This window comes from Lactuca sativa, chromosome 4 (genome assembly GCF_002870075.4).
Source record: "Lactuca sativa cultivar Salinas chromosome 4, Lsat_Salinas_v11, whole genome shotgun sequence".
Classification (NCBI taxonomy): Eukaryota; Viridiplantae; Streptophyta; class Magnoliopsida; order Asterales; family Asteraceae; genus Lactuca; species Lactuca sativa.
This window is the reverse complement of record NC_056626.2, coordinates 395,485,759-395,507,502: the sequence shown is the minus strand read 5'-3', so window position 1 is coordinate 395,507,502 and position 21,744 is coordinate 395,485,759.

Sequence of the window (21,744 nt, the reverse complement as noted above, 5' to 3'; positions counted from 1 at the left end):
TGTTCAGTGAAAAAAATTATTAGTTTTTTGGCCTGTTTTGGATTAGAATCATTACCAAAAAGTTTTTTTGTTAATAAAATTTGATTTTGATGTTATGGTAATGTTTATTCTCATCCAAATAAAGGATAATTGTCAAAGTTTCGAGACTTATTTTAGTTTATGTGATTAGCTAAGTTCTTGAAAATTGTTGATATCAATTATCTTCACTTATGAGTTTAATCTTGTTCATAGAAAAATTACTTGATTATTGTTTTAATTGGTAATTTGATCTTAATGGTTTTTATGAACTCCATAACTTGTCCTCAAGTTATGGAAAATGAAGAGTTTTTTCTTTTAAAGTGTCATTAAAAGTCCTAGGTTATGAAAATGGAAGAGTCTCTAATTTTAATGTCATCATAAAATGTTTTTTTATGTCTTCCACTTGAAATTTTTTTCATAAAAATCATATTAAACTCATAAGTTATGGAAACCAAAAGTTTTTGAATTGTTCAAAACTTGCCCTCAAGTTTTGGAATTTGTAAAGTTTCCCTCCATGAATACTTTAATTCCAAGTTAAACCCTTAGAATTTTAAAAGTTAAAACTCAACCCTTATACTATTATAATATTAATAGTTAATAGTTATATATATATATATATATATATATATATATATATATATATATATATATATATATATATATATATATATATATATTAAAAACAAAGTCAGTCTTACCGTTAGTAGACCTCATTCACGAAGCCGGTCTATAAAGGGTTATAAGGTTACTAGCTATAAAATGACAGTTTAATGGGTTTCCACTTTCACCCACCGCTTCCTTGACTGGTGCAGGGTCGTTAGCCGAACGGGTTTGATAGGACTCTAATTCTTCCTTCATTAAAAGTATAATGATAAATACTAAGTAACTAAACACTTATAAATTCCCAATCTTAGTTACTTAGGAAAATGTGAATTTGGTGCTAACCCATGAAATTACACTTTGCACCTTTCTTAAGTCGTTAGTGGAGCGTGTATGGTTAACTAGCACACTAACTTGGATTTAACAAGGTTGGTAAAGGGTGGCTTAAGGTTTATCATTGTAACAACCCGAAATTCATATCCCTAAATGTAACCCTTCTCGCGACTCGTTCCAATCATCCAATCGCCGTTTCCGTTTCCGGCCTTTTTATTAAGTCGTTATTGTGGGTTTTATTTTATGACTTAAGAAGTGTCTTAATACCCTTAGAACTCATTCTAACGTCTCATATTAATGATCGAAACGTTTCTAGAATCAACCATATCGGGTTAAGGCAAATTGGTCGGGTGCGACCAAAAGCCCCGTTTAACGCCGGTATCGGGTAGAATTCTACCGTGTCCCGAACTTGGACACTATTTAAAGTGATCCAAATCTTCATTTTGAAGCTTTGCTCCATTCTACAACTATCACTCCAACCACTCTCCTCAAACTAGAATCAAAGGTCCAAATCTTGAGTTTAAGGTCTTAAATCTTCAAGGTACCTTCCTATACTCATTTTTCATCATATTGGTCCTTCAAATTTGAGATTTATTCATGATCTAGAGGCTTGTATATGATTTTATGGCTCAGGATGGTGCTTAGGCCGTAAACCCATATTTAAAGGGTTTTTAAGCCCTTAAACCCTTCCTAGACACAAACAAGACTTAGACATGACTTTTAGAATATTGGTTATGGACCTAGAACACCTTAGACATGAATTTTGAGGGTTTTGTATGAGTTTACGACCAAGGCATGTGCTTGGGCCATAAACTCCTCAAACATGGGTATAAACTCATTTTTAAGGTGTTAGAAAGCCATCCAACACCACCAAAAGCCTTGGAATAAATCATAGAACCAACCAAAAATAGTTTAAGGGCTTTAAACATAACAAAACCTCACATATGAGAGTTTACAGCCATAGAACTTGCTCCAAGGCTGTAAAATCCTAAAAGCATGCCAAATTGTACCCAAAAATCAATTCAAGGCATGTAGGAATTTCTAGAATCACATGTGATTAACTTTAGGACCTTAAAAACACTTATTCAAGGGGATATGAGAGTTTACGGCCATAGGCTCCATGCCAAGGCCGTAAACTCCCTTAAGTGTGTTATTTGATGTTTTAAATTAATTCCAAGCCTTAGGAAAAATTATTCCGAGCATTTCCAACTGATATTAGCCATTTGTGACCCATTAAGCTCCATAACCCTTGCCAACATGAGTTCACGGCCGTGAACTCATGTGTGGGTAGTGTTTAGGCCGTAAACTCATTAGGAAGTTTACTCTTGGGGAGTAAACTCAAATCCCAAGTCCCTCGCTTCAATTCCCGTCCGTAGATGTCACCCGGGTCACTCCAAACACCCGTTTTGAGGTGTTTTCATTCGTTGGAGTGTAACTTAATATCTAATTAGAGTTTGTGAATCTAATTAGATATATTTGTATGCCATTTCCTGTTACATAGGAACCTCGCGTGTTATCAGGCCTCGATTCGACGTTTAGCATCCGAAATCGACACACTTTCGCGTCCGGTGAGTTCATACCCCTACTCTTTTTCAATGGTTTTTCAATGTTTTCAGGGGGGAATACAAGCAAAAGTACAAGAATATCTTGTACTTAAACTCATGATTTCAGTTAAATGGTTTCATAATTGTACATTTTAAGAATTGAAAACCTTTTAAGAAACTGTTTTAACTTGCAGAGTTGTTTGTTTTAAACTGACTTTCAATTCTTATTATACACTGTTATATTGTATACTTTACATATGATTGTTCACACTTATATTGATAGAACACATAAAATATCATAATGTCTATAATAAAACACTTAGGTTCGAGTGTGAAAGATAAACACCATCATGACACATAAATCAATTATAATGTCCTTAATAATACACCTAGGATCGAGTGTAAAGGACAATCACCATAAGATAACACATATATATCATTTGTGACGTCCTTAATAATACACCTAGGATCGAGTGTAAAGGATAGTCATCATTAGATAACACCTAGGCTCGAGTGTAATGTCCTTAATAAAATACCTAGGCTCGGGTGTAAAGGACAGGTTCGTAGAACATAGTTAGTCGTAAATACTACTTTCCTAGTCGAAAAGTAAAGAGAAATCTTAAAGATTGGAGACACATGCTTGTAACACCTCCATGACACGAGATAGTGGAGGACTAACCCTGTAACCAGAATCTCCAAACGTAGGAGAGTGTGGCTTGAGTGTATAGATCTATACGGGACTGACAATCCCACACCTGGCTGCTAGCTACAGCCGAACCGAAAGGTTCAAGGGTGACGAAAGTCATAAAAAGCATACTGGCCATGGTCCGAGTCATATCCAATATGAGTATGGTTAAGGACTCGCAATCAGGATTATTAACACTTTACGAGTATTTATTAGTTTTATGTACGTAATAAAACTAATGTGCGTTCAAGGATGACAGGCACACATATACACACATTCAGGAAAACATGGGGTTTTCCTGGGGAGGACACTGAATGTAACCAGAATTAGTAATGATATTCATACACACAGTCAGGGAAACATGGGGTTTTCCTGGGAAGGACACCGAACATAATCAGAATTGGTAATAGTTCATACACACACAGTCAGGAGAACATGGGGTTCTTTCTGAGTAACAGTAGTACGTAACTACAAAAGTGTAACAAGTTAAACAACTGAACTATAATTCATAAGAACAATCATATTTTCATCGTACATCGTTTACTTTACTTTTTGATTTGGAAACTAACTTTACATAAGAAAATATGGGATTTTTCTTGGATAACCACTTTTTCAGGAAAACAAAGGAACTCGTACATTTTCAGAAAAACTAACCGCTAATGAACTCACTAGCTTTATGCTGATTTTCAAACCTCTTGTATTCTCAGGTCCGTGTTAGACAGGTACCCGAAGATCCTTTTATGCGAAGACGGAGTTCTCAGAAGACTCGTTTTGTGTTGTTCATATATACTATGTATCACATGTATAACTTTTGGTTTTGAAACAAATGTAAAACTTTCATATATGTAATGTAATGGTTGATTTACTTTACTTACTATGTACATTGGATTTGATACTCAACGTGGAGTCAACCCCGGAAATGTTTCCGCCTTCGGTTTTCGGGGTGTGACAATCATAGATCGGTGGAGCGCGTGCGGTTAACAGGCACATTGGTTAGGTGATAAAAATTAAGAGTAACAAGTATATTTGCATGGTTATTCACACCTTGTTTGTGATCCTCGACATCCCAGTCACAAACTTAAGAGGGCACAATCAAGATTTAAACATGTTGTTGAAAACTTTAATAAATTTCAATAGATCTAGGAGTTTCAAACCAATTAAAACCTAATACCTATTTCGTTTTTCACGGTCGACATTGGTGAATCGTCATTCGCCTACCTTCAAATATTTTATAGATTGGATTACGGCATCCCTCTTCCAAGTTATAAAATATTATGTTGGGTCCTAGCCTTAATGTTTCATATTGGGTTTTTTATTAAGGACTTAAATCAACTAACTTGAATATCTCTCATTTTAGATGTCTGGTTCAAACAACTATGACCATCCCAAATCCCCTGGAACAAGCTTTCCTAATGAAGATTATGTCCCGTGGTTCGATCATGGAAATCATATTTCAATTCCTCCGCCACCTCCAATTATTCTCCTTAACCCACAAGTTCAAGGTCACTCAAGCCCTATTGGTAGGAAAAGTCTGTGTGTGCTCACATCTTGGAGATGAAGTCATATATAGACAGGCCGGGAGAGTTGGGTGTCAAAGTCTTGAGGAAGTTGGTCGGTGACTAGGTTCTTCAGTCACTTCCTGAGTCACATAGTGAGTTCTGATGAGATTAAAACTTAATCAAGAAGATCGATTAGATCTTAAACAGGTAAATAAATATTAAACAGCAAGAACGAACGCAAAATAAAGAACAACTCAAGAGTGAATCAAACGTGTCGAATGATTATAAAATAACCCTCAGAAGAGCTCGATCAAGAACATCAACTATAGAGGGTTTGAGGTTTACAAGAACGATAAAGAAATCTGCAAAGCTATTGTAATAATCGTTACTTCTCTAAAGCGTTAACCTAATATGCATGCAAGCATATACTTATATAGTAAACCTAACAAGCTCACGGTTGGACAGACCCAAACCGGAGCATAAAACAAATGGACTAATAGTCGAGCCCAATGACGCAACACAATAGCGAATCTTCAACTCAACAATCTCCCCCTTTGCGTCAATTGGAGCGAGATCTTCACTTGTTACTTGGGCCAGCAGCAGTACCAGGTACCTTCTTCTTCACCGTCTGAAACAGACGAGAGATAAGAGCAAGTATCGTCTGTCTGAATCTGATGTACCATTGGATCATGTCGTTAAAGTACTTGACATCGTCTGCTGCATTCTCTTTACACCTTCGGATGATTGACAGAACATGCTCAAGACAAGCATTGGTGTAAAGATGTTTATCCGCCAAAGCAAAGAGGCATTTATGTCCTTCTGCTCTAGTGAACATGACCGAATTACGTCTCGGGTCGATCTTGCCCATCTTCATTTGATTGAGATCACTGGCCGAACCCACAGGAGCTATCTTCGGTTTCTTCTTGAAGACTGTGGCTATCTCCTGGTCCATTAGGGCAACCTCCATGATGTAACAAACAATCATCCTCTTGAGATGGTTTATAATTGGACCATATTCTGCTTCGTTCGTCAAAAGGATGTTGTGCAAAACGATCCAATCATGAGGGTTTAGGTTAGGTAGATCTGCCAAAGATATAAGATGTTCGGTTCTTGCAGACCCTCTTATCACCCTGAACCGAACGTTGATGAATCTCCCTTCGGTGTAAGGCTTTAAGACCCGAACATTCACGATCTTCTGAGCGCTCCATGTTTGGTACTGTGGTTGAGCAGCCTTCAGATAGAACTCGATAAGTTCCCTATCGACCTCAGGATTTGGATGAGGTACTTCATAAATGTTGGAGAAGGCGTGGAAGATAAACGCCTTTCGAGTCAACGGCATATCGAACTGCGAATCGACAGAATTATTGCAGTCGAACGAGATCACCGGTTCGAGCCATAGGATGCTAGGAGTATCTATGGCCTCCTTAATCATTCTCTCCCGAGTCCAAGCAGGGAAAAGAGTCTTCCTGCTCTCGAGGAGATCGTGGGCTTCTTTCTTCTTGCGTTCGGCTTCTTCAGCTTCGCGCGCCACACGAACATTGTCATCTTCCACATTGCGACTGTTTTTGCGTTTAAGCAAGTCGACAATGGTTTCTTTATCATCTTCATCTTCTTCCTCAGCTATATTCTTCCCTTTATCCTTCACACCTGAACCCGAAGTTTGACCAGTCGGAGGTGGTTCGGTTGTGTGAGCAGCTTTTGAGGAAGGAGGTGGTTTCGATCCAGACTTCCCTTCTCCCCCTTGTTTCGGATTGGACACGAAACTAGGTAAGCCTTCGATTTTGCTGAGAAGGTCCATGGCAGGAGTGAGTTTTTCAGCAAGTGTTCGCCTCACCGAATGATTGAGAATGGGATCGTGTGCTTCTAGGATGTTGGATAGGGCAGCGTGTACATCCGAAACACAAGTTTTTATAACCTCCCGTTCGGATAGAAGAGCTTCAAGTTGTTGCTGATAGTTTGAAATCTGAGTGCTCTTGACCTTGAGGGCGGTGGTTTTGCTAGCAAGAACGTCCATTAATGAGTTTTTGGCAGCGAGATCCTCTTGCAGTTTAGCGAGGCGCTCATCAATGGAGGCACGAAGGGCCGAGTTGTCGTCGCTGATGGATTGGCGAAGTGTAGCGAACGACTGTAACTCGGTTGAGATGAACGTGGCCAATTGTTGAACGATTGGTTCCAACGTTGTCTTTGTGGCATCATCGCTCTCCTGTAAGGACTTCAACAGGGAAGAGGCGTCTGAGAATAGTTTATCGACTTTTGTGGTCGCATCCTCACAGGCTTTTGTGGAGGCGTCAATGGTGGCTGTGGCTGAAGCAACAAAATCATGCTGAGCCCTGGAGAAGGCGTCAACAATCTTCTAAAGAGCGGCTTCAGAGAGAGTAAATCAACCTTCTCGTTTAGCTCCTTCTCGTTTAGCTCCTTTAGATGCTTCTTTGTTACTGGAGCATCGTCCTCATCGTCACTTTGAACCTGAAACGGACTAAATTAGACTGAATCGAAGGTCATGTTTTCACCGCCAAGGAACGGGTTATCTCCATCAGAGGCATGATCTTGAGATGGTGGGAGTGGTGAAGCTGGGGGTGTTGTGGTGTGGGTAGATTCAGGTTGAGTGTTGGTTGGGGTAGTTTCGGGTGGTGGTTGAGTGTGGGTAGGTTTGGTTGTATGCTGGGTTTCGGTTTGAGGTGGTTCGGTTACAGGTGGGGTTTCGGTTGCGTCGGTATGAACCCCCGTATCAGATACGTTGGTTGTAACCTTTGCAGTTGTTGTAGTGGTATCTGTGAAAATGGGTGGTGGTATAGGGAAAGATGTTTTAGGGATGGTGGTATTGGGGTTTATGGTGGGAATGGAAGTAGGGATTGTTTGAGGAGGAGAGGGAATGGGTGAGACATGAATTTCCATGTCTGGGGTAGGTGATCGGGGTGGGGTGTTGCCTCTGGGAGGGGTTTCGCCTCTGTGAGAGCCGTTTGAACCCGAACTCTTGCCTTCTGAGTCACTCGAAGAGGAAGCGATGATAAGCTTTCGCTTCAGTTGAGTCTTCCTTCTCTTCGGCTGTGGGGACTGTGCAACTTTTGTTTGTTTCCTCTTCCTGGGAGAAGGACCTTTAGGAGCTTTGGTCACTTGCTTCCCTTTTTCCGCCTTTTTGCCCCTATTAACAGGCTTGTCTGCGTCATGGATTGACTTGAGCATTTCCGGTGTAAGTACCCTAGGACCAGACGCCTTGAATTCCTTAATCGTCCGGATAATCCTGCTGTCGGAAGGAACATCGCCGTACATTGTCTCCGGAATAGAGCCAATGAAAGAAAACTTTGATGCATCAGAGACGATGATCTCCGTGGTATGAAAAGTACCGATCGAAGACATCGATGCACCAGCAGCAGTGGGAATATCAAATTTGTCCATCGCCCATTTTGTAATAAGAGTCTAGAACCGGGCATACGACACCTCAGAGTGTCGTGAAGAGGAAGAAAGGCTCTGGATGAGTTGTTGCCAGAGAACCAACCCATAGTCAAGATTTATGCCGTTGTAGACGCCATACATAATTGACAAGAACAGTCGACTTGAACCATCGGATCCTGAGCTCCGTTCAGATAAGCCCTTGAAGAGGACTGTAAACATGCCTTTCCACTGTGGCGGCAAGCAGGATTTCTTAAACTTTGCGATGGAGGTGAGCGCCTCCGTGTACCCCATATTGTAAAACATGTTGTACAGATGCCCAATCGGAATCGTGTCCGGATTAATTCTTGATGGGTCAGCAGCCAACCCTAGTAGTGTACCAAATCGTTGTCGAGAAATGGAGGTCTTGTGATCAGCAACCTCGAAGAACACCCGCTCGACTGTTTTGTCGTAATGAGCAGTCGCATACACCTGCGAGAGAATCTCCATGGGCACAGACTCAACCCTAGTAAGTGCAGGAGCGATCTGTGAGTACTTCAGGCACTCGATGATCGGAGTCATATAGGAATCGTACGACAGAGGAGTGAGGTCGATCACCAAGCATTGTTGTGGGCGAATGGGAAGGATGTGTGATGTGGCGTGGACTGAGGATGATTCTGCCATTGTTGAAGGTTGGAAGAAGAAGATGAACAGGAAAGCTTTTGGGAGTTTTTGCTCTCTTGAAATTTCGGATGCAGTAAAGAAGTAAATGGGAGTGTAGACTGCCTTTTATAGTGGGTGAAAGGAGAGAGAAAAATCGGTTCAAATCTTCTATGGAAATACGAAAAGGTTTTCCGGAATGACAGATGCGTGACAGTTAAGGCATGCGATGATCACATAGGAGAGAGAGTGTCAGATGCCTAGGAACACGCCGCCCAACAAGCGCCGTTTCAGAACATACTGTTTCAAATCCACATGCGCCTTTAAGTGCCAGAAAGTAATGGAGAAATGTAATAGAGATGAAACGAATGTAATGGAGAAATGTAATAGAGATGTAATAGAGATGGTGTAAGAAAGTAAAGTACCTCTGCTATGAAAATAAGGACCAAGCAGAAAACTCTTATCTCATGTGAGAAGAGAGTGAGGTAGCTCACGATTAGAATAAATGTGATAGCCTAATTGGGAAGACAAGGTTTGTTTATACCAAGTCATTAAGACCATTATTCAGAATCTTATGAGGCTTGGGACACATACAACAGCATGCTTCTAGGGACACTTAAGAAATCCAACAATTATATCCCCATAAACAAACGAACATACAAACAAAATTAAAAGAGAAAAATATTTTTGGTGTTTTTGATATATATTAAAAAAATAAAATAAAAGAAAATAAAATAAAATAAATAAGTAAGAAAAAAATAAGACTTGGAAAGAGTAAGAAAAAAAACTTTGGAAAAATTTGAAAAACCGAACCCGAACGTTCGGTTGGTTTCGGTTGAGAAAAAATTGAAAAACCGAACCCGAGCGTTCGGTTGGTTTCGGTTGAAGAAAATTTTGAAAAACCGAACCCGAGCGTTTGGTTGGTTTCGGTTCAAGAAAATTTTGAAAAACCGAACCCGAGCGTTCGGTTGGTTTCGGTTTAAGAAAATTTTGAAAAACCGAACCCGAACCTTCGGTAGGTTTCGGTTTTGGAAAATTTTGAGAAACCGAACCCGAACCTTCGGTAGGTTTCGGTTTTGGAAAATTTTAGAAAACCGAACCCGAACCTTCGGTAGGTTTCGGTTTAGGAAAATTTTAGAAAACCGAACCCAAACCTTCGGTAGGTTTCGGTTTAGGAAAATTTTAGAAAACCAATGAATTGAGACATGCAATCAGAATATACTGTTGACAATAAGATAAACAACTTTGTACAAGAAATATACAACCAAGAAAACTACTTTGTAGTGATGAGCGAGTCAGATTATGTAACCGAACCTGAACGTTCGGTCAATTTCGCTTCTTACGTTTGAGGTTGAGAGGTAGTTTGAGGTACTGACTCTGATTCCATCATACCTAGCCCTTGTAAAATTCTGTTGAATGATGCTTCAGGAAGAGCTTTGGTAAAGACGTCAGCCAGTTGATCAGTGGTTCGAACAAAGTGTACTTCAACGTTTCCATCTTCCACATGATCTTTGATGAAGTGATACCTCAATGCTATGTGTTTGGTTTTAGAGTGTTGCACTGGGTTATGACAGATCCTAATTGCACTTTCAGAGTCACAATATAGTGGGATCTTCTTCATATTGAGTCCATAGTCTCGAAGTTGACTCTAGATCCAAATCACTTGAGAGGTGCAGGATGCAGCGGCTATGATTCCCGTCAAGGAATTGACAGCTGCCAGTGGTGCTTTTTCTGTCGAGTCCACATCCTCCAAGGTCTGCATCTGAGTAGGCTTGAATGAAGAAGCCTGAGTTGGAGGGATACCATAGACCTAAGGAGGCAGTTCGCTTGAGATAGCGTAGAATGTTCTTCACTACAAGCATGTGAGGTTCGCGTGGGTTTGCCTGAAATCTAGCACAGTAACACACAGAAAACATGATGTCCGGCCTGCTAGCAGTAAGATACATTAGTGAGCCAATCATTTGACGATAGAGCGTGATATCAACAGCCGATTTGTCTAGGGATGGGGTTAGCTTGGTGCTGAATGCCATTAGGACTTTGACTTTGGAGTCTCCCATCATACCAAACTTTGCTAGGAGAGTCTTCGTGTAAGCTTCCTGATTGACAAAGATGCCTTCGGGTCCCTGTCTAATATTTAAACCAAGGAAAAAGTTAATAGGACCCATTGAGCTCATTTCAAATTTAGTCTCCATCAGCTTTCTGAATTCAGCTGTTAGGCTGGGATTCGTTGATCCAAAGATGATATCATCGACGTAAATTTGAACGATCATAAGGTGGTTACCTTCCTTTTTGCGAAAGAAGGTTGGGTCAACCGAACCTTGTTTGAATTTGGACATCTTCAAGAATTTAGTTAGCGTTTCATACCAGGCTCTCGGAGCTTGTTTGAGTCCATACACAGCTTTATCCAGAATGTAGCAATGATTTGGATATTTTTCGTTCACAAACCCAGGAGGTTGCTCCACGTACACTGTTTCTTCTAGTTCTCCATTAAGAAATGCACACTTGACGTCCATTTGGAAAACTTCGAAGTTTTTGTGGGCAGCATAAGCAAGGAATATTCTTACAGATTCCAGCCTAGCTACAGGAGCGAAAGTCTCTTCATAATCAATCCCTTCCTCCTGACAATATCCTTTTACTACCAGACGAGCTTTGTTCCTTATCACGTTCCCTTCCTTATCCATTTTATTCCTAAAGACCCATTTGAGACCAACAACCGAGGCATCTGGAGGAGTTGGAATGAGGCGCCAGACTTTGTTCCTTTCAAATTCGTTCAGTTCATCTTGCATCGCTTGAACCCAATCGGAGTGATCTAGAGCAGTGTTAACTGTCTTCGGTTCAACTTTTGATACGAATGAGTTAAACATGCAAAATTCAACTTTGGAAAATAAGGATGTCTGTTTTGCCTTCAGTTGTGATCGGGTCAGAACCTTTTGGGAGACATCACCAACTATTTGAGAGATAGGATGATCTCTGGTCCATTTGGTAAGAGGAGGGTAGTTTGGATCAAAGGTTGGGTCCAGTTCAGCGTTGATCATTTCTTCTGGTTCGGATTGGCTTTCGTAGTCGAGTGACATATCAGCTTGCTCCCCCTCGATAGATGAGCTTTCTGGAATGCTTTGAGAAACTTGAGGTTCAGAGGTTTCTTGTGGTGCTTGGGATTCAGGCGTTGACGCACCTTCGGATGGTGAAGCACTTTCGGTTTGAGGAGTACCTTGGGTTGGAGAAGTACTTTCGGTAGCAGTTGGAGAGCTTGGCTCCCCCTCGACTGAAGCATCGTTGGCTGGAGGTTCATCAGAATTCGATCCTCCTTCGTTCATTCTCCTAGCAGCTTCTTCGACAATTTGCTTCATATGGTCTACCTTGTTGTCTGCTGCGCCTGCTTCTGAGAGAGTAGCTTTCTCTGGTTCGTCAAATAGTTCCATAAACTTCTCGAATAGATTAGCGATCTTTGGCCTGTAGCTTTTTGACATAGCTATCATCGAAAGTCACGTAATAGGTCTCTTCAATTTTTCTCGAACGCTTGTTTAGGACTCTGTATGCTTTGGAAGTGAGAGAGTAGCCCAAAAAGATTCCTTCGTCGGCTTTGACATCGAACTTGTTGCGGTGTTCTTTAGAGTTAAAGTTGAAACACCGTGAGCCGAACACGTGGAAAAATTTCACATTGGGCTTCCTGTTGTTGAGAATCTCATAAGGTGTGAGCGTGAATCGCTTGTTGAGATATGACCTGTTTTGTGTAAAACAAGCAGCAGAAATAGCATCAGCCCAAAAATAAAAAGGTAAGGAAGCGAAACTTAGCATAGTTCGGGCAGCTTCACACAAAGATCGGTTTCGTCTTTCAACAATCCCGTTCTGTTGAGGTGTGTAGGGAGCTGAGAAGTTATGACTTATTCCCTTTTCTGCCAGAAATTCTTCAAATTCTCTGTTTTTGAATTCCAGACCATTGTCGCTCCTGATGTTGCGAACAACCTTCTTGAGCTGTACTTCAATTTGCTTGATGAACACTTTCAGCTTATGAGTCGCTTCAGATTTGAGCTTTAGAAAGAACACCCATGTAAATCGCGAAAAGTCATCAACAATAACAAGAATATACTTGCTACCACTGATGCTTTCGATAGATGATGGACCACACAAATCAATATGAAGTAATTCGAGTGGTTCAACAACTTTAGTGTTAATTATAGATGGATGACTTTGACGACTCTGCTTCCCCATTTCGCATGCAACACACAAATGATCTCTGTTGAACTTGAGCAATGGAAGACCTCGAACATGACCTCCAGTGACAAGTTTGTTGATATCTTTAAAGTTGAGATGAGAGAGTCTTCGGTGCCACAACCAGCTTTCGTTAGATTGTGCTTTTGATAACAGACATATAGTTGGGTTTCCTTTGATGGGTTTGAGGTTTAGAGGAAACATTTCACCCTTACGCTCTGATTTGAGAATTACTTTCTTCGTCTTCTTCTCGATAATTTCAGAACCTTCATCGTCGAATGAGACTTTGAGACCTGTACCTCCAACAAGCTGAGATACACTGATGAGGTTGTGTTGCAGTCCTTCTACATATGCCACCTTCCTTATAGTGAAATCACCATTGGTAATCATTCTGTATCCCTTTAAGGTGCCGAAAGAGTTGTTTCCAAACTTGATGTTGCCACCATTTGAAAGAGACCTGTATTCCCTGAGTTCTTCTTTCCTCCCTGTCATGTGACGCGAGCAGCCACTATCGATGTACCATTCTTCGTCAAACTGCTCGTCACTTATAACCTGCAAAAATTAAGCAGATTTAGGAACCCAAAGTTTCTTGGGTCCACGTGAGCCTTTCACAGGAACAGGAATAGTAAGAGAGATGTCAACAAGATATGTTCGTTTTTATTAGTGTTGTTTCATCTTTCTTTTTAATGGTAAAGACTTTGATTTTATTAGGATTAGGTGCGTTCGGTTTAGACTCTGGTTTGGATTCAGAAACCTTCTGTTTGCCCTTTTGTTCAGCTGACGAATGAGATTTTTGAGAACGAACAGAGTGAACTTTAGAGCGAAATGGAGATAAATTGGAAGAATTAGAAGAATTAGATGAATTAGCTGAGTGAGAAGGAGTGGGCTTAGATTGAGATGACTTCTTGGCTGGAGACTCTAGGTGACCCTTTTGCTTTTGATCGTTGGTGGGACTGACCTTAGAGTTTTGATCTCTTTTGATTTCAGAACCGAACCTTTGCTTTCGGTTGGAGTCATCCTCAGAACCGAACCTTTGCTTTCGGTTGGTATCCTTTTTCGAACCGAACCTTGGCTTTCGGTTGTTGTGGATCTCTTGCTTTTTGACAGGATTATTCTCAAACTTCAGATTGTTGTCTTGATGTGAGAAATATGCATTCTGGGATTGCCAGAATTGTTTCCTCTCAGAGAGATTCTTCCTGTATCTCTGGTTCCTTTCACGTTTCTGATTCCTCATCTGCTTCGGTTGATGATGGATATTGGCTTTCATTTTCGGTTTCTCCTTCGCTGGTTCACTTTGAACTATGGAAGTTTCGCTTTGAACTGAGGAACTAGAGGGAATGTCTTCTTTTGCCGAACTTCCATTCTTTTGAGGAATGTCTTTCGTACCACTGGTACTTGGCACATCGAAATTATCTGGCTTGTTCAAGGGTTCTGGTATGTATCTACCTTTACTTATCCATGAGGTGCTTTCTGATAAGCCTACCGTTTCATCTGCATTATCTATTGGAGCTGACCAGAATAACTCATCACAGCCATCAGCATTGTCTTCGTTTACAATTGTTGTGAGTTCAGCAGTCTGATGTTCAGTTACTCCTGTGACCTTGTACACTTGATTTGGAGTGGTCCTGACCTTTTGATATACAACCGCTTTCTCTGCTAAGATCGGGGACTTTTGTTGGGACAATCGAGCGAATTCCACTGAATTTTCTGAAATATGATTCTTGTGGTTTTCAGGTTCGCTTTTCACAAATTCTGAGCAGTCAACCGTGTCCTCTACAGAAATTTCACTCATGTTGTCATCCTCATTAAGCTCAGATGCATTTTCAACATCAATTTTGTTTTCTAAGCTCAAGTTGGCGTTTAAAGAGTAAAATTTTTGTATGGTTTCGGTTCTCAGTTTAAGTCTATCATTTTCATCCAAAAGGTTTTTAAGCATGTCCTTATGGTCCTTGGATTTAATGAAAGATTCTATTTTGTCCAGTCCATACATATAGGTCGGATTGACGTCATCAGATGATATCACACTCTCACAATTATAAGCTTCAGCATCAATTTCATCCTTTGTCCCATTTCACAATCCAAGTGAAGCTGAGTAATATTAGTGTAAAGACGTTTTGCAATTAAACAAAAAACATTTGGCTGTTTTAACAACTTTAAATTGTCTCTCTGTAAATAAATGTTTTCGTCTTTTATTTTAACTAATTCAGACTCCTTCAACTCGATCCACATGCGCCGCTCCTCACTCTTCGAAGACACCCTGCTTAATTGATCAGTTAGGTTAGAATTGGTGACTCGAGTTTGAGTTAAACTACTATCTAGATGAGAGATTCGTGTATTAACACTTTTTACTTCTTTTTCATATGAGCTTTGTGGTACTTTAAATGAAACAAAAACCGATTGTACCTTCTTGATCAGTTCATCAAGTTCGTTGAACTGCATGCTGAGCGGTTTGGCTGTAAAGCACATATCCTGCGGCTCCTTCGGTTCATTGCTTCCACCATCGGTGTTGTATCCCCTCATCTGAGATACTTCAGACACCATCAAGCACCTGTCTCCACTGCTCTCCTCTTTAGCCACACAAGCCTTTCCATGAGAAGCTTCCTCACTTCATCGTCTTCAGAGTCGGTTGACCAAACTTCCACGCCACCGAACTCATCATCAGCAACCGAACCCTGCACAATTAGAGCATTAATGGATGGGTTAGCAGTAGATTTCTTCTTCCTCATCTCATCAAGCTTTTTTTGCAGCAAAGCTTCCTCATCCTTTTCCTTATCTTTTTCAGCCATCTTTTTGAGGACACAATCCTTAGCATAGTGATTTTTCCCTCCACAGTAGTAACAGCTTACTCCAGAATCCCCTTCTGCCTTTGGTTCCTTCTTGGACTCCTCAACCTTCGGTTCATTGTTAACCTTTTCTGAACTGTAACCCCCCTGCCAGTTTCGGTTTTTGTTGCTGGGGAATCTCTTCTTAATGAACCTTTTGGGGTTAGACACCGTCATAGCATAATCCTCAGAAGTGAGGTCATACTCCTCCAAGTTGAGGTCTTCGTCCTCCATCACAGCTTTACTTTTTGACAGGAGGGCCAGCGAACCTAGGCTTGAGACAACGTTCTTTTCCTGCAGCACAATCTTCTCCTGGGACTTGAGAATACCCACCAGTTTCGCTAAAGAATTTGATTTAAACTGCTCATGGGCTTTAACTGTAGACACCACTGCTGTCCACTCTGACCTTAGACCATTTAAAAACGTAACCTTCTGCTCGATAAGCTTCCTTTCGAAGTCATGTTTGATCATCTTGCTGAGAAGATGATTGAAGCGATCGAACGTTTGGGTCACAGTTTCTTCGGCTCCTTGCCTGAATTCTCCAAACTCAGATAAGAGTAAGGTTTGGATAGAGTGTTCAAGATCCTCGTCTGTAGAGTACAGATCACGAAGTCTATCCCAAACTTCCTTTGCCGTCGTGCATGAGCTTACCAACCTGAAAGTGTCAGACTGAAGGGCGAATCTTATCAATCTTAACGCCTTGATATTGCACTGGAATTTATCCTTTTCATCTTGCGCAATATCTTTAACATCCTTCAGTAGATCATTATACTCCTTTTGAGTTTTAATAATCCTTGACGTTGCAGAGTGAGAAAACGGTCCATTGATGATTGCTTCCCAGATGAGGTATCCATTATCCTCAGATCCTATAACATAGTCTTCGAAGTGATGCGCCCAGACTTCATAATCATGGGTGTATAGGATGGGAATCTTCGTGGTTGAACCAATATTGTTGGAAATATTGATGGGATTCGATTGCGACTCGTCCATTATGATCGAATAACCTGTTCAAAGATCAGACTTGTAATAAATCAGATTAGGGCAAAACAATAAATATCAAGATACGTCAATAATGAGATGACGGCTCAATAAATATCAGTAATTGCGGAAAAACCCTAATTGAAACCTTTTCACAGAAAAAAAGTGTATCGATTACACAGCCTCCTGCTCTGATACCAATTGATGAGATTAAAACTTAATCTAGAAGATCGATTAGATCTTAAACAGGTAAATAAATATTAAACAGCAAGAACGAATGCAAAATAAAGAACAACTCAAGAGTGAATCAAACATGTCGAATGATTATAAAATAACCCTCAGAAGAGCTCGATCAAGAACATCAACTGTAGAGGGTTTGAGGTTTACAAGAACGATAAAGAAATCTGCAAAGCTATTGTAATAATCGTTACTTCTGTAAAGCGTTAACCTAATATGCATGCAAGCATATACTTATATAGTAAACCTAACAAGCTCATGGTTGGACAGGCCCAAACCGGAGCATAAAACAAATGGACTAATAGTCGAGCCCAATGACGCAACACAATAGCGAATCTTCAACTCAACAAGTTCCTTTGGGACTGCTATATGACAGACCATGACATGACCCTTAATGATCTTACCTATTTGCTTGATGCCACTGAATCAACAATGATTTGGAGCACTGGTAAAGCAAATTTGATTGTTAGATCGACTTCCCAAACTTCCATGGACATTGACAATGGTAACATTGGAAATCTAGAAAAGCTTTCTCTTCCCAATGGAAAGGGATCGGCCATAGTCAACCTGGTTGACCAAATGGTAAAGAGAAAGGCTAAGTCTGAGATAGTCCCATGTACCATTACCAAAGAGTCCATATGTTTCTATTGCCAAAGGAAGGGCCATTGGTTGCGAAGCTGCCCTATTTACCTGAAAGATCATAAGGATGGTAAAGTCAAAAAGTTTGACACTACTTCTGGTAAAGTCCACTATCTAACTCTATTAGGTTCCTATTATGCAATTCTTATTACATGATGTGACTAGGTCGCATCTTGATGTTTTAAGAATCAAAGAAAAGAGGAAGCTTAAAGGAAGAATATGTTGATTCTGATCGCGAAGATGGATTTTGATCGCATGGTTCGGTGATTAGAATTTTGAGTTGTTGCTTAAGATTTGTGATAGATTGCTTAGGAATAGATAACATGTTTTCATATGCATTTGCGTTATAAGGATAAGTTTTTCTACAAGTTTTAAATAAAAGAAAAGTTTCATTTTTAATTATTTAAAATATCCTTACAGTGGCTTTTGTGAAAAATTGTTGTTTATATGATTCCATTGATAGCAACATTGCAAAGTGGATTTGATTCTTTCGTTTGTGGTAGTGTCATAATTTACCAAATAAGGAAAGATTCTCATCAACCAAGTTTTAGTTGGATAGAAACTTGGAATCATGCAACTTGTATTATATGATGAATGAGAATTTTCATCTTTGGGAAATTAAGACTAATTCCTTGTTCACATGTATATGTGAGTCAAGCGAAGGACTAGGACATCGGGTACACTTGGTTGTGCATTGATCAGGTCCACCACAAAGAACGACAACATTATTCTTCATGATTTACTAAAGTTTAGTAAATATGGTTGTACTTACAAGTTTAATTATAATTCTGAAACATTGGAAAAGTTTCAATGTAAGACAAAACGAATAAGAAGAATCAAATTAGGCAGAAAGATAAAAGTTTCTCCAATCTGAAAATATGGGAGAGTACTTGAGTATCTTGCTTTATGATTATCTTAGTGATTATGAAACCATATCACAATTGATTCTCTAAGGACATCTTAGTGCGTTTGTTTGACTAAGAAGAGGAATCGTGAATTGTTGAATTGGTTATATCAAAAGATAAATCATACTTCGTTCCAAAATTGAGTCTTAGAGTCATACTCCAAGATTGTCACTTGAGTGATATAATCTTAAGAAGGTTTATAACACTTGTCAAATATGTAGTAAAATGTTTCTTACTCTTGTACATTTGAAATTGGTAAGTTGAGATGTTTTGGATAAAACAAAAACCAACTAAGACCAATTGCATGAAGTGTTTATGTTGATAAGTATCCGCACAAACTCTTAAATATTTGTCAAGGAATGGTTCTTGAACAGAGAGTCTTATATGTCAAGAGGTCAGTGGGAGTCTTAAAGATCTTGAAAAGTTTCAAGAATTAATCAAGAATAAAACCTGTTGTTTACCACTAGCACACGACTTGAGGTTTATAGCCCATCGTGTTGACATATTCTTGTTTCTGTGCCCATTCCAGTTAAATGTTGATTATGAATGTGAGTTCTATGAGCTCTCAGTTGTTTGCATAATCACTTGGAAGAAATGGTAGGCCCTTGTGCTGTCAAATGGCAAGAAGTTAAGATTACATAAGTTCAGTCCATATGAGTTTGAATTTGTCACTAACCTTGTCTAGTGATTATAGTTTTGATAAATTTACATGGATAGGAACACATATACTATAAAATGTAAGTGTCATAAGGTTTCTCTTCGATTCATGAAAATGATGGTGAGGAAACGCTTTCACTAAAAGGATTTTAAGTAGATAGCGATTGTGATATTTGCATTCTCAAAGTCGTTAGTGAAACATGTGTCGCTAACCGACACACTAACATGGACTTGTGAGAAATGGAAAAGGTCTAAAAATTTGAGACTATGATTACGACATCCCTATTCATAGTTCTAAAAATTGTTTAGACACTCGTATGAGCTGTCTAAGGAAAGGTGTATGATTTTGATAAAGTTTTATCAAAGCATCTTGTATCAGAATTCTGAACTTTGGTAAGAAAGTCAATAAAGTATTAATTTCTAGAAGTCCAGTTGATTTCTGGATACATGTCAAAGCTAGTGGGAGCATAAGTGTTATGCTAATAATTATTATGCTAGTGGAAGCATAATCAATTATGACAAGTGTTGCAAGTTAGCAGTGTTAATTATAGAAAACAAAAGTTTCAATTAGGAAAAGTTGTTTTACTATAATTAAGGGAGAGGAAATTAATACTTCTTTCCAATTCTAAAAGAATAGATTGAGATTTTAATCATATTTTGTCAAGGATATATATATATATATATATATATATATATATATATATATATATATATATATATATATATATATATGAATTTTATGTTGAAATGGTTCAACATAAGGAAATTCTATATATATTATGTTCTTAAAATTCGATTATGATTACGACATCCCTCTTCGTAGTCGAATTATGAAAACATGACAAATAAAAAATATTATAGAAAAAGGCTGGTCTAGGATCATGTCTTTATGTGAGACATCATGAATCGTGTCCCATATGCTTTGGGTATAGGATCGATTACATGTGCTATAATATTCATATGTTCTAAATTTTTCCAAATGACTAGGTCATTAAGAGGGAAAAGTACTAGGATTGGATATGACTAAAATGATTAAGCAATTGTCGAGGACAATCTGATGTTTATCAGAGATTGGTTGCTAATGGACAATCTGAGGTTTATCAGAGATTGGAAGTATAGTGTTAATTTTTAAAGGACCATACTGACATATTCTAAAAAGAGGAAACTCTTGTTCAATAGTGGTAGTTAAAACGGGAATGTGGAAATGTTTCCATAGGTGGAAGTTTTTTTTTCAAATATGTGTAATATTTAAAAACATAATGCAAGAAGGATGTTCAAAGGAATAAACTTTGAATGTGAGACTTCGACTCCATGGAATTGATCTCCATTGGAATACTCTGTAATGTCTTTTGACAAGTCTTTGTGAGTTTGTGCATAGTTATTATGAGAGGATCCATGTATATAAGTCTAGAATCTAACAGATTTCGGTAAATGGTAGGAATTTGGAATTCTTACATTTACCATAAGGATTTGGATTGTGAAATGAGAATCATTGGAATTATGTTCAATTGATCTATTCTACAAAGTAAGGATCATAGACAAACATAGTGTGCATACTTGGAGTATGGCATAATTGTTGTTTGGACAAACATAGTGTGCATTCATGGAGCATGGCATGACTATGGTTTGATTCAAGTATAAAGTTGATTATTCGAAACATTAGACAACGAATAATGAGTGATCAATATGGTGTTTAAATAAAAGGTGTTTTATTTACTCTCAAAGGTGCTTGGGGCCATATATGATTCTTGTGTTTCACTTTGCATGTTTTGACTTCCTGAATAACTAGGTTATTCAAATTCTCCACAGCCAGTCATATGTTGGAAGTAGATATGAATTAAGATTGTCATGAAGTTGTCTTGTAGATGTCTAAGGTGTTGGACATAACAAGATTTGCCACAACATTCCTGAGTGCTCCTGGAATGAGATTCGAGTATTAGATTAAACCCACACTCATTTGACTCACTTTATGGATTTTATCGCTAGTGATCATGATAAGATAATATGTTATATTCTTCAAACCAAGATATATGAGTTGCAGTCTACAAATCGGTTACACATTGATTATGTGAAAACGCACCAGTAACTCGGTGTTATAAAATGCATTTTTCTGTGTGATTTGATAAGTATATAGAGAAAGCATATGAGTCAAAGTTTATCCATTCCTTTTACCCTTGGAGGGATAAAAGCGATATCTGTGGGCCCCTCGATAATTTAGTGATGACAAACGTAAGTGCTCGTCCGGGCGTGGATTGATTTGATTTGTTCAATTAGTCACTCGTCATAAATCGGAAATCGGGAAACAACAGATGGAAAGAGAGAATGATTATAATCCATGTCTCAGTCCATATGATATCTAGAATCTATGAATATATGATCCCTCATCTAACGGACGTGTCATTGATTTGTTCAGAGTATGACAATGGCTTTTAAGATCTACGATTGCTAGTCAGCTTGCAGAGTCATACTTGCAACAATAGTTATTAGACTTATCCAAGTGGGAGACTGTTAAATTAGTGTCTAAGTCCATAACTATAATTGGTATGTTCTTGACCCGATTTGGCATGGTCCATTTGGGTTGCATGG